We start from the raw sequence: 10,532 nt of genomic DNA on the forward strand, positions 1-10,532 counted from the left end.
TGGTCGAGCTTGTGTTGAACCCATAAAAAAAACTTTTTCCTTGCTTTCCAAGACTCCATAGAATGACCCGGCATATTGCTTGTATTATCATGCTTTTTGTACGGCCTTGACGATAATGATTTTGTAACCCGTAAAAGTGAAAAAAGGAGGAAGCTTGCACCACCTTGAAATTTTTTGCCAAACGGAATCAGCCATAGAACATGAGATTAGAAAATGGTCCACTGTCTTGTCATGTTTTTTATGGGAACCTAGTTAGTCCACTCGTACTTTGTAGGTCCCGAAAACGAATCCGACAGCAAACGGTTTTGTTCTTGATAAGTGCTCGAGACGGGTGCGGTGAAATCAAACGATCGAACAACATAATATAACAATAATAGTGAATGACTCTGTTGTCGGTTTCAAAAGATAAGATATATAATAAACGAATCGATCCCACCCAATGTGAGCTCCGGTTGGGTGGGTGAAAATACCATACAAACACACACATAAAACTAAACAAGTGCTCTATTTATAACCAAACAACTAACATTCTAGAAGATCATTACCCCGTTGAAGCTCAACGCGTGCACCGAAGCTCTCGTCTCGTATCCAGATTTCTCGTCCATTTTAGTTATTTGGTTGAAAATATTTAACGGGTTTCGTATTTTGATATCACAAGCCACTAATTATTGGCCTTACAATCACCCCTTGACTTGTGATATCAACTTTGTTAAACAGTGTCTCGCATCTTCACAAATCACTCGATAAACCGAAGCCTCTTCGTTCAATTCACCCCCACAAGGTACGACCCACCTAATTCATTCATAAAAAAAATTCCCGCTTCTTTATCCATTCTCTCGGTTCATAATCAATATAGATTGAAAAGAGCTCGAATATCCACAAATTGATTTCGAATTACCGAATTCAACAATCAAATGACAAAGCTGATTAATTCGTTCGAAGTTCACCTTTCGGATCCAACTTCTCGAATGCCTTAGAAATAACAAGCTTTGAATACGGTTAAACAATGACGAAAACCCGAACAAGTTTGACTTTCTTCAGTTTGGTCAATCCGAACATTATTTACTTTTTCGGCCAAAAAGTATACCTCATAACTAAATCTATCCAACCCAACACAAATATTAAATAGTTGGTCCATTAACAGCTTTAGCCCATAGCTAGTAAAGAAATAAGATGGACATAATATCTTTGCCCAATTCAGATCAGCCCATTTGCAGCCCAATATGGAAAACTTACATAATTTGTAACCCTAGCTGCAAACTATTAGACACCAACATGATAACACGAAGATGAAAAACATATTACCTAGCCGCCACACCAAAGATCACTCCCGGAAACCCGATCACCGGAAATCAGATTCCAACCACCACATCCGCCGCCGCCACCCAATAACCGACATCACCGGCTCCACATATCCTCGAACTCCCGGCCTCCACTGATATCATCGCCTGTGACAATCTGCCAGAAGCTGTTGCCGTTGTTTCTAGCATATCACTAACCGCCACCAAACACCAACATCACTCACAAGAAAACCGAATTTTCAGTGACTGGCTCTCTTCGCCGGAAAGACATGCTCCGACAGCCGCACAGATTTATTTTATTTTTTTCACTCTTCACCGAAATACCGACCTCCTTGAACAAATAGAGATAACCAACATTCATGTCGGAGTTTGATGTGCATCTCCAATCTCTAGAATCATCGCCGGAGAAGAACCCTAGGCTCGCCGGAATTTCGGCGCATGGCGGACGGTTCATAAAACGCCGGATCTACAAAAACGAACTTCTAGCACGATTATTTCCAAGATCTTCAAACTTTATTTTCAAAACTTCAACGGGCTTTTAAGAAATTAACGTCCCGGTTCAGGTAATTGCGGAAATAGAACCCGAATATCAACAGCAAAGTTGAATCATCAGATTCGACCCGCTCTGATACCAATTGTAGGTCCCGAAAACAGATCTGACAGCGAACGGTTTTGTTCTTGATAAGTGCTCGAGACGGGTGCGGTGAAATCAAACGATCGAACAACATAATATAACGATAATAGTGAACGACTCTGTTGTCGTTTTCAAATGATAAGATATATAATAAAAGAACCGATCCCACCCAAAGTGAGCTCCCCTTAGGTGGGTGAAAACACCATACAAACACACACATAAACTAAACAAGTGCTCAATTTATAACCAAACAACTAACATTCTAGAAGATCATTTCCCCGTTGAAGCTTAACGCGTGCACCGAAGCTCTCGTCTCGTATACGGATTTCTTGCCCATTTTAATTATTTGTTTGACCACAAAATATTTAACGAATTTCGTATTAAGCCACTAATTATTGGGCTTACATACTTAGATAGATTTTCAAGAACGGATTGGTTACTCAACAATTTACGTGCAAACGAACAGTGAATATCCCATCATCACCAACATTTCATAACCACTTGTCTTCTCCGTTTGTAATGTTAGCATGACTCAGTAAAGACAAGATGGTAAGAGAATCATTTTTTTAATGTTACTGTTAGGAAGACGAGTCCACATCCAATCCCAAATAACATGCTCTTCCAACCTTCTATAACAATCTGAAATCAAGCAATCTTTGAACCTGGAAATTGCGAACAGAGAAGGAAACCGGGATTTAAGCAGGCTCGGAGACTAGCCACGCATCAATCCAAAAGCAATTGTTGTTCCCATTCCCAATCACTCCTTTTAGGAAAGTTAATAATCATTTCTCTATGGTTGATTACGCAAGAGATTTACGCCCTGCTTGCGGTGCGCCCATATAATCTATATATGTGTGAACCCTCAGGTGGGTAAAAGTGAAATTGCACTAATTTTGACGTTATTTTTACTAATCTTGTGAAAATAACATTAAAAGTGGCAGAAGGTTAATCAGGCATCATGTGGTGGCGTTGATAGCCGAAAGACAAGGGTACACGCGCCCATCGGTCGTCTCCCGGTGGTTGAGTGTTATGTACCTTATGTCCAAGACTTGATGCAAAACTACTCTCCAGCCGGGGGTCTCACCGGAAGCAGCCTTTCTATTCCTACGGCATAGAGGTAAGGATGTCTACATATTACCGTCCTCAGATTCTACCATAGCTTTGCTATTGGTGGGATTTACTGAGTACGATGATGATGATGATGATGATGATGATGATGCAAGAGACTAACCACGTCTTTGGATTTACACAATAGTTATTTTATTATTTATGAATAGTTTGTATTACTAACCATTAGAGTAACAAAATGGTATTTTTCTTTTTTAAGTTAGATCTTGTTTAAGCTAGATCTCAGATGTAGATGTAAAGGGCGAGTTAAAAAACCAAAGGCTGCGTACATAAATGATCATAATCAAAATCAATCAAGAACATCACTGAAACAAGAGGTACACAGATTGCAGAATCAAGAAAATGTTGCAGAATTGAAAGCCAAGTGACGAATCCAATGCTATTATTATTACAAGTTTGGGCACACAAGACGAATTTGCAGAAATAGATTCGTCAATGCTACTACTATTACAAGTTTGGGCACACAAGACGAATTTGCAGAAATAGAGAAAGCAGGAAGGAATCACACTACTGCCGCGAACCATGAAAGTTAAAATTCAACATACTACACCAGCCCATATAAATAACATAAAACTAATGCTGCACATGAAACCTGTTAGCCAAAGGGAATCACACATGATACCAAATATATTCAACATCCCAATCAATTACTTCAAGAATTTGATAAACTAAATCTAATAAATTTGGGTGATCCAAATACAAACGCTTTCTCTAGTGTAATCATAGGACCCTCAACTGTAATGCTCATTTTCCACTTTTGCGCTCTGGAACCAGGATGTTTTGTTCTATTGACTGTGAGGAATTGCTTTCTTTGTCCATATGAACCACACTTACACTCAATGAGCCCGTATAATGACTGAAATCCAAATAAAAAAGACCCGAAAATATTTGTTAAAAATAATGTACAAATATTATACATTGTGGCATCCTTCAAAAGCACCAGTGCTTAGGGGTTGGATGTTCCCCACATGCCTATTAAAAGTAAGATATTATTAATGCTTTAAGAATATAGAAAGTGACTTTGCTATTTAATTTAACAAACAATTTGGTACCGACTTTAAGATAATCAATAAAATTAAAGACAGTAACACACTGCGGCATGTAGTCAATAAAGCAGCTAATCTACATTTTCTGTCGGCTGCAGTCATCTGTTGATTATTGCCGGAGAAAGAGAATAATAAATATCAGTAGGGTGTTATAAGATTCGGTTGTGTCTCAACCAGAATTCATCTTCTAATATTGCGTCACCTGGCGCGTTGATTCGACCCTGACTGTGCATTGGATAAAGTTCCAGTTAAAGCCACATGAGCCTAGTTATGGTTCAGGTGAACGAGGGCGTCAACGAGTTTTTTTTTTAATTGTAAAATAGCAATATAATTAAAAGATAAATTTTCTAACAAAAGATCAATAAAAAGGGTTGAATTTAAAACATTGAACATCAAAAAGATAGCAAACAAAAAATACATACTAAAATAAAATACTAGTTATTTCATAGAGCTTTGATCTTTACCCAATTTCTTTTTCTAAACTCATTTTCTTTTTCAAATAGCGCTTGGTCCCTCAACCTCAATACCCTATAAATGCCTATCCAAATTGCAATTGACGAGCACTACACCATTCTTTTATGATCTCAAAGCAAAGCCATAATTCAATTTTACCACAGAAGCAGTCTAGGATCGTGTTTGATTCCGGGTTCTAGCTGCAAACCGTAACTCACCATTCCTATTCAATTCGTAACATTAACGGGTAATTGTTGGATGCTTTATGACCAATTTTAGATGCTTAACAAAAGCCCCCTGTCAATTTTGCTTAACTACTTTTGGTTGCATGCCATTCACAGGTTAAGCCAAGACATTGAAGCACCCAGTGACCCACGTTCTAGCCCTATGTGCTCACTTTTGTTTTTTCTAACTGGTTAATCTTATATTCTTAATTAGCAACTTTTTTTATAAACTGTTTTTTTATAATATTAATAATAAGTTTATATTCCCTCATCATAAATTATTTAGGGTTGGAGTAAACAAATGATAGACGAGGTAGAGTTAGTTTTTAATAGATTTTTTTTTTAATTTAAAGACAGGAAAAAACATGATGTATAGGATGAGAATGCTCTTAGAGAGAACTTGAGATGGTGGTATTTTTTTAATTATAATGGTTTAAATAGATAAATATGAAAATTAAATCGATTTTTTTCTTACACGTCAAACGAAAATATGCATTTAATACCCGACAAACACATTTCAACATTTTAATTTTGCCTGCTACCAACCTCAACCCCCCCCCCCCCCCACACGGCGCTAAAGCCAAGCAAGGTTGTTGTGCACATGAATGGTTTAAATGATAAATTTGAAAATTAGAATGATTATTTTTCTTACAATTAGTCAAACAAGTAATATGCATTTAATGCCCCACAACCACATTTCAGCAATTTGGATTTTGCCTGTTACCAACCTCATCCCCACCCCCGGCTAATGCCCCCGCTCATGCAAGGTTGTTGTGGTGCACGCGACCACCATGGCAGCGCCTAGGCCGTTAGCTCCCCACAACACTGAATCTAATAGATCGAGTTTTGCTATAAAGATTTGATGATTTGCAATTTAAATACCATTTGTTTTTTTCATCATACCCCTTCATTTACTCTCATTTGTTTATTTCTATAAATATGTTCATGTGAGAAGCAAATTAATTTTGTGTACTTGGATATTTCTCGGGGCATTACAAGCATATCGCACTACAGCTCAGAGGACCTAAGTATTAGTCGAAGAAGGTCTATGCGCAAACCGGACATGGATAAACAAAATCAAAGGCATAATTTCATTAAATAAAAATATATTTTGTCTGGTTAGGTAATTCTATGATTTCCGTCATTAATAAATTTAGATTTTAGTTTTCTATAATAAAAAGGATTTATAAATATATTCTTGAATGAAAGTCGTTTTTCTAGTTGTCAAACGCATGTATATCTTAAAAATGAACCGAAATTGCAACTTATTTGCCCAACTCTCTCGACAAAAAAAATATTTTAATTGGTCACTAGAAATTTCCATTATTTTATTTCATTTCAGTTATAAACAACTCAAAGATTAGTAATATTTGATACATATATGGAAGATCGATCAACAGTTATATATGGAGGAAGTCATGATCAGGTTTGGTTTATTGGGGCAAAAAGCGGCCTTTTTAGCCACAATTATGTCCGACCGGAGTTTGTGCACCTCGGGCCCACAAAGAGTTGTCAAGCTTAGACAAAAACATTGGATCAGACTTAATACTTATAAAAATATTCATAAATGTGGTCGTGCTCAAAATTTTGGATGAAAATAAGTAAATTTACATTATGTATAAAAATTTCGAATGAAAACATGTAAATTTACAGTGCTAAGGAAACAAGGGGCGACCGGGCGGAGCCACCCTGGGCCACCATTATCCTTCGCCACTGCCTACAAAGGTAAGATCTGATTGTTTGAGCACCCAAAAATTCGATCTTATAACTAATGCACACCTACTAAAGTAATCTCTTTTATTACAAGCAAGAGCTGATTTAAACTATTATTTAGTTCATTTTAAAGTGGTTTAAGATTTTTGGCATATGGTACCAAAGTCATGGGTTATGTTTGCATTTTCTGAAAAATGCTAGTTAAAAAAAATAAAGAGTAAATAATCAATCATGATTCGGAGCTACATGGGACTTCTAAAATTATAAGTCATATTGGTATACTTATGATTAAAAATGTCATGTTGGTATTGGACTATTGGTACCATATCTCACAAGTTGTAATAAAAGTTGCACCCACAACATCATTATTATTTATTGTTTTGTAGTTGTGCGTGTAATTCATTCCTAATGGTTAGTGAAGGAAAGCTAATTATTTAACACCAAAAATACTTTCTATTCGTTCGTTACTAGAGGAATAGGTAATTTACATCTATTTGTATTGTTTTAGATTTCGTTTATAACCAGATAACTTTCAAAATCATATAGAATTCGTTTCTAAATATATATATATATATATATATATATATATATATATATATATATATATATATTTCGCATACTGTGAAATCAATATTTGGGTAAGACAACTGTTTTTAAAGAATGAGAGCATCTTATACGTGAAATTCAAAGCATGAAATTTGATGATGAAACTAGACTAAGTGAATCCGTGTATAGGTGTCGAACCAGACATAAAGGTTGGGATGAAATGTCGTAACTTTGTAGAGGTGGTTAGTGGATAACCACCTTGGTTACCTTGGGTACCGGAAGTTGTACTTCGGTAGCTAACCCAACAGCTACCGAATTTCCTCAACCCCTACCGACTGTCAAAGTCACTACCGATCTTTAGAGTCACTCCTGATTTCAAATTTCCTATCGAACAACAACAATTTTCAATTATCTTTTGTGATTTAGTACCATTTCAAGCAGCCTTTTCCCATCCATACCAGGGATGTTGTCGCTAGGACCTCACAATTGGCCAACCCCTTGAGCACACTTGGTATTGCCTTGGACCCTAGCAACCCTCTCATAACATATGGAGGTTTTTCAGTACCAAAGCCACAATAGTCTTGGGCAGGTGTGTACTCAACAACTCCTGACGTGAAATAATATATATTGTGAATTTTAATTTGATCTACAAGTAAATCCAATTTACCCAAATAGCATAATATTTAAATTTCCATTCTTCTAAAAATTTTCTTACCATATTTCATGGACCAAGTCAATGATGTTTGGTTTATACAACAATTGATAATCACATATTGAAGTGCATGTAGCACCCCTAAATTTGAAAACAAATTTAATATATGATTTAGTGCGGAAAATGGCCTAGAAATAAGGGGACTGCTCATGAAGGAAAGCGACAGATACGTTGATATTAAAGGGCTGATTAGGTCTGAACAAACCACCACTGATTGCGAGTTGGGTTATAGTCTGATGAGCGGAGAAAAGTATAAAACCAAAGGGATAGGAGGTCTGGAAATCGGAAACAGCTGACAAAAGAATATCAAGAAGAAAACAAGATCGGGTTACAGATTAAACCAAAAAGTGATGTCTGCGAATTGTGCAATTCTAATATTTTCCAAACTGTAGAACAATGACTAATGTGGCTGCAATCTAGTTTCATAAACACACAAAAAAAAAGAACCAAATGATAAAAACATATGATCTGTTCTACTTTAAAATTATGCTATATCATACAAAACCCCTCAAGTTTGATTATTTTCTATTGCCCAATAATTGATATAGTATAATGAATTGCAAAAAAAAAAAAAAAAAAAAAAAGATTTCTTGTTATTGAATTAGATTGACACAAACTGATCAACCGTGTCATATATACATGCCGGAGAGTTGAGAACCAACGCGTCTGTTAGGAAGTGACGCTTCCCATCTATACAATTTAGATCAGTTACATATTAATCCTACTACTAAAACTAATTACAGTTTAAACCTAACTTCACTAGCTGGACTTTAACTTCATTGGGATTAAACCCAAACGGAAATAAAGATCGTCTCGAAATCCATATATTAAAACTAAAACTAGTCATTCATTTTCACTTCATTGGGATGGGTGCTTATCAGATTCGTTGAATATCTGGATGTCACAAAACTGGGGGCTCTCCACAGGATTTCTTCGAGTGACCGCGTGTCTAAACCGAGAAAAAAAAAGTTTCAGATCAGCTCATTTACAATCACATAACAAGCAATAGTTAGGATAGATAAGTTTCATTTTGCTCACCTCCTAGTTACAAAAACATGAAAAAGATTGTCTCGAAATCCATATATCAACACTAAAACTAGCTTCATAAGTTATTCGTTTCCATTTCACTTAGACGAGCACTTATAGATTCGTTGAGTATCCGGATGTCACAAAACTAGCGCTCTCCACAGGATTTCTTTGAGGAATCGCATGTCTAAATCAAGGAAAAAAAAGAGTTCCGTATAAGCTCATTTTCAGTCACATAACAAAAAATAGTACCATTTCGGATAGATAAGCTTTTATTTTGGCTCACCTCCTAGTCACCGTATCTATATTGAGAAATCTGTCTAGGACAGAATTAGCATTAGTCAACACACTCCTCCTTTTCCTCTTCCTTAATTCCCCGTCAATTCCCAAATCAATCTACAAATTAACAAAGCTACAAAATCTAGCATTTGGAAGAAGATGGATCTGAGTAGTTAAAAATATTCAACATTTATTGTTACCTTAGGAACACTTTCATCGCTGCCGAACTCCAGTGTTGGGGTTGGATCCAAATTTAGGTGAGGATACAAGAATCTAAGTACCATTGATTGAAATTTCTGAAATGAAAGAAATGAAAAGGTCAGATAATCATAACCACTAATTGCGTAGTTTGATAGAAAAACAACTGATCTGTTGTGGAAATAATCACCAACATGATATGCTTACCAACGTGTCACTATACGAAAAATTTTCAGGCATTGATGACATGTCCTCGATGATATTATCCAACCCTGAAGAAACACTAATCGACCCCGAGCAGATTACGGATAATCTGGGGGTTAAATAGATGTTTCCCACGAGGGGTTATGTCCGGCAAAGATGGTTCTTCTGGTGACCAGCAAAACAGACACCGTGAGCTCGTCACTTAGAAGGGGGGGTACCTCCTTGTGACCACCCTCCGGCGTGAGAATCAGACTAGATTTCTCTTGAATATAAATGTATATTAAGAGATTGCTAGAAAAGATAAGATGTGATAAGGTAGTGTAATGTGTCCATACCATTCCAAGGTGTTGGAGTATTTATAGCCGAAGGTAGGTTTCCAAGCAGGTACAGCCGGCTGAATAGTATTCCTGTTCTGCCAACTGTGGGCTACGCACGTGCCATGCTGGTGGTTGGTGGGTAGGCAGCGGCTGATAGTGACCAGGCCGGCTGTGTACTATTCCTGTTCCACCAACTGCAGGCTACGCACGTCCTCCGACAGGTTGGTGAGTAGGCAGCGGCTGATAGTGACATACAGTACAAGAGCGTGCTGCTCGTCATACTGTTGTCAGTGAGCTGTCGTATATTTGGTCAGATCTTTTGTCCATACCTCGTCAGGTACAGTACAAAAGATCCTCCAGGAAGGACTGGCTCATTTGTGCGGGAGTGTTCCCGGCTTTGTGCGGGAGTGTTCCCGGCTTGCTCACTCCTTCAGGTGACATTACTGAATTATTTAAGAGTTAAGTGCCTTGTGCGTGTAGCCTTGCTGCGCGGGTAGCCTTCCCTGATGGCTAGTATCCGTTGCTGCGGGAACAGGCGGAGTACGTCGACCATTGGGAGGCTTTTCCTGCGGGAACAGCTTGCGTACTGCGCGTAAGGACGTCACGTCTCTGAGCATGGTGGGTCCTGCGGATACAGTTGGTTTCTGCGCAGACGTCTCTTCAAGGTGAGTCTTGCGAGTTTAGCCTTTGCGCAGACGTCCCTGTTGAAGGTGAGTCTTGCGGGTTCAACTGCGCAGACGTCCCTCTTTGA

The sequence above is a fragment of the Bidens hawaiensis genome, unplaced genomic scaffold (genome assembly GCF_021521415.1).
Source record: "Bidens hawaiensis isolate Kalapana, Puna unplaced genomic scaffold, B.hawaiensis_p1.1 tig00009711_1, whole genome shotgun sequence".
In the NCBI taxonomy this organism is placed as follows: Eukaryota; Viridiplantae; Streptophyta; class Magnoliopsida; order Asterales; family Asteraceae; genus Bidens; species Bidens hawaiensis.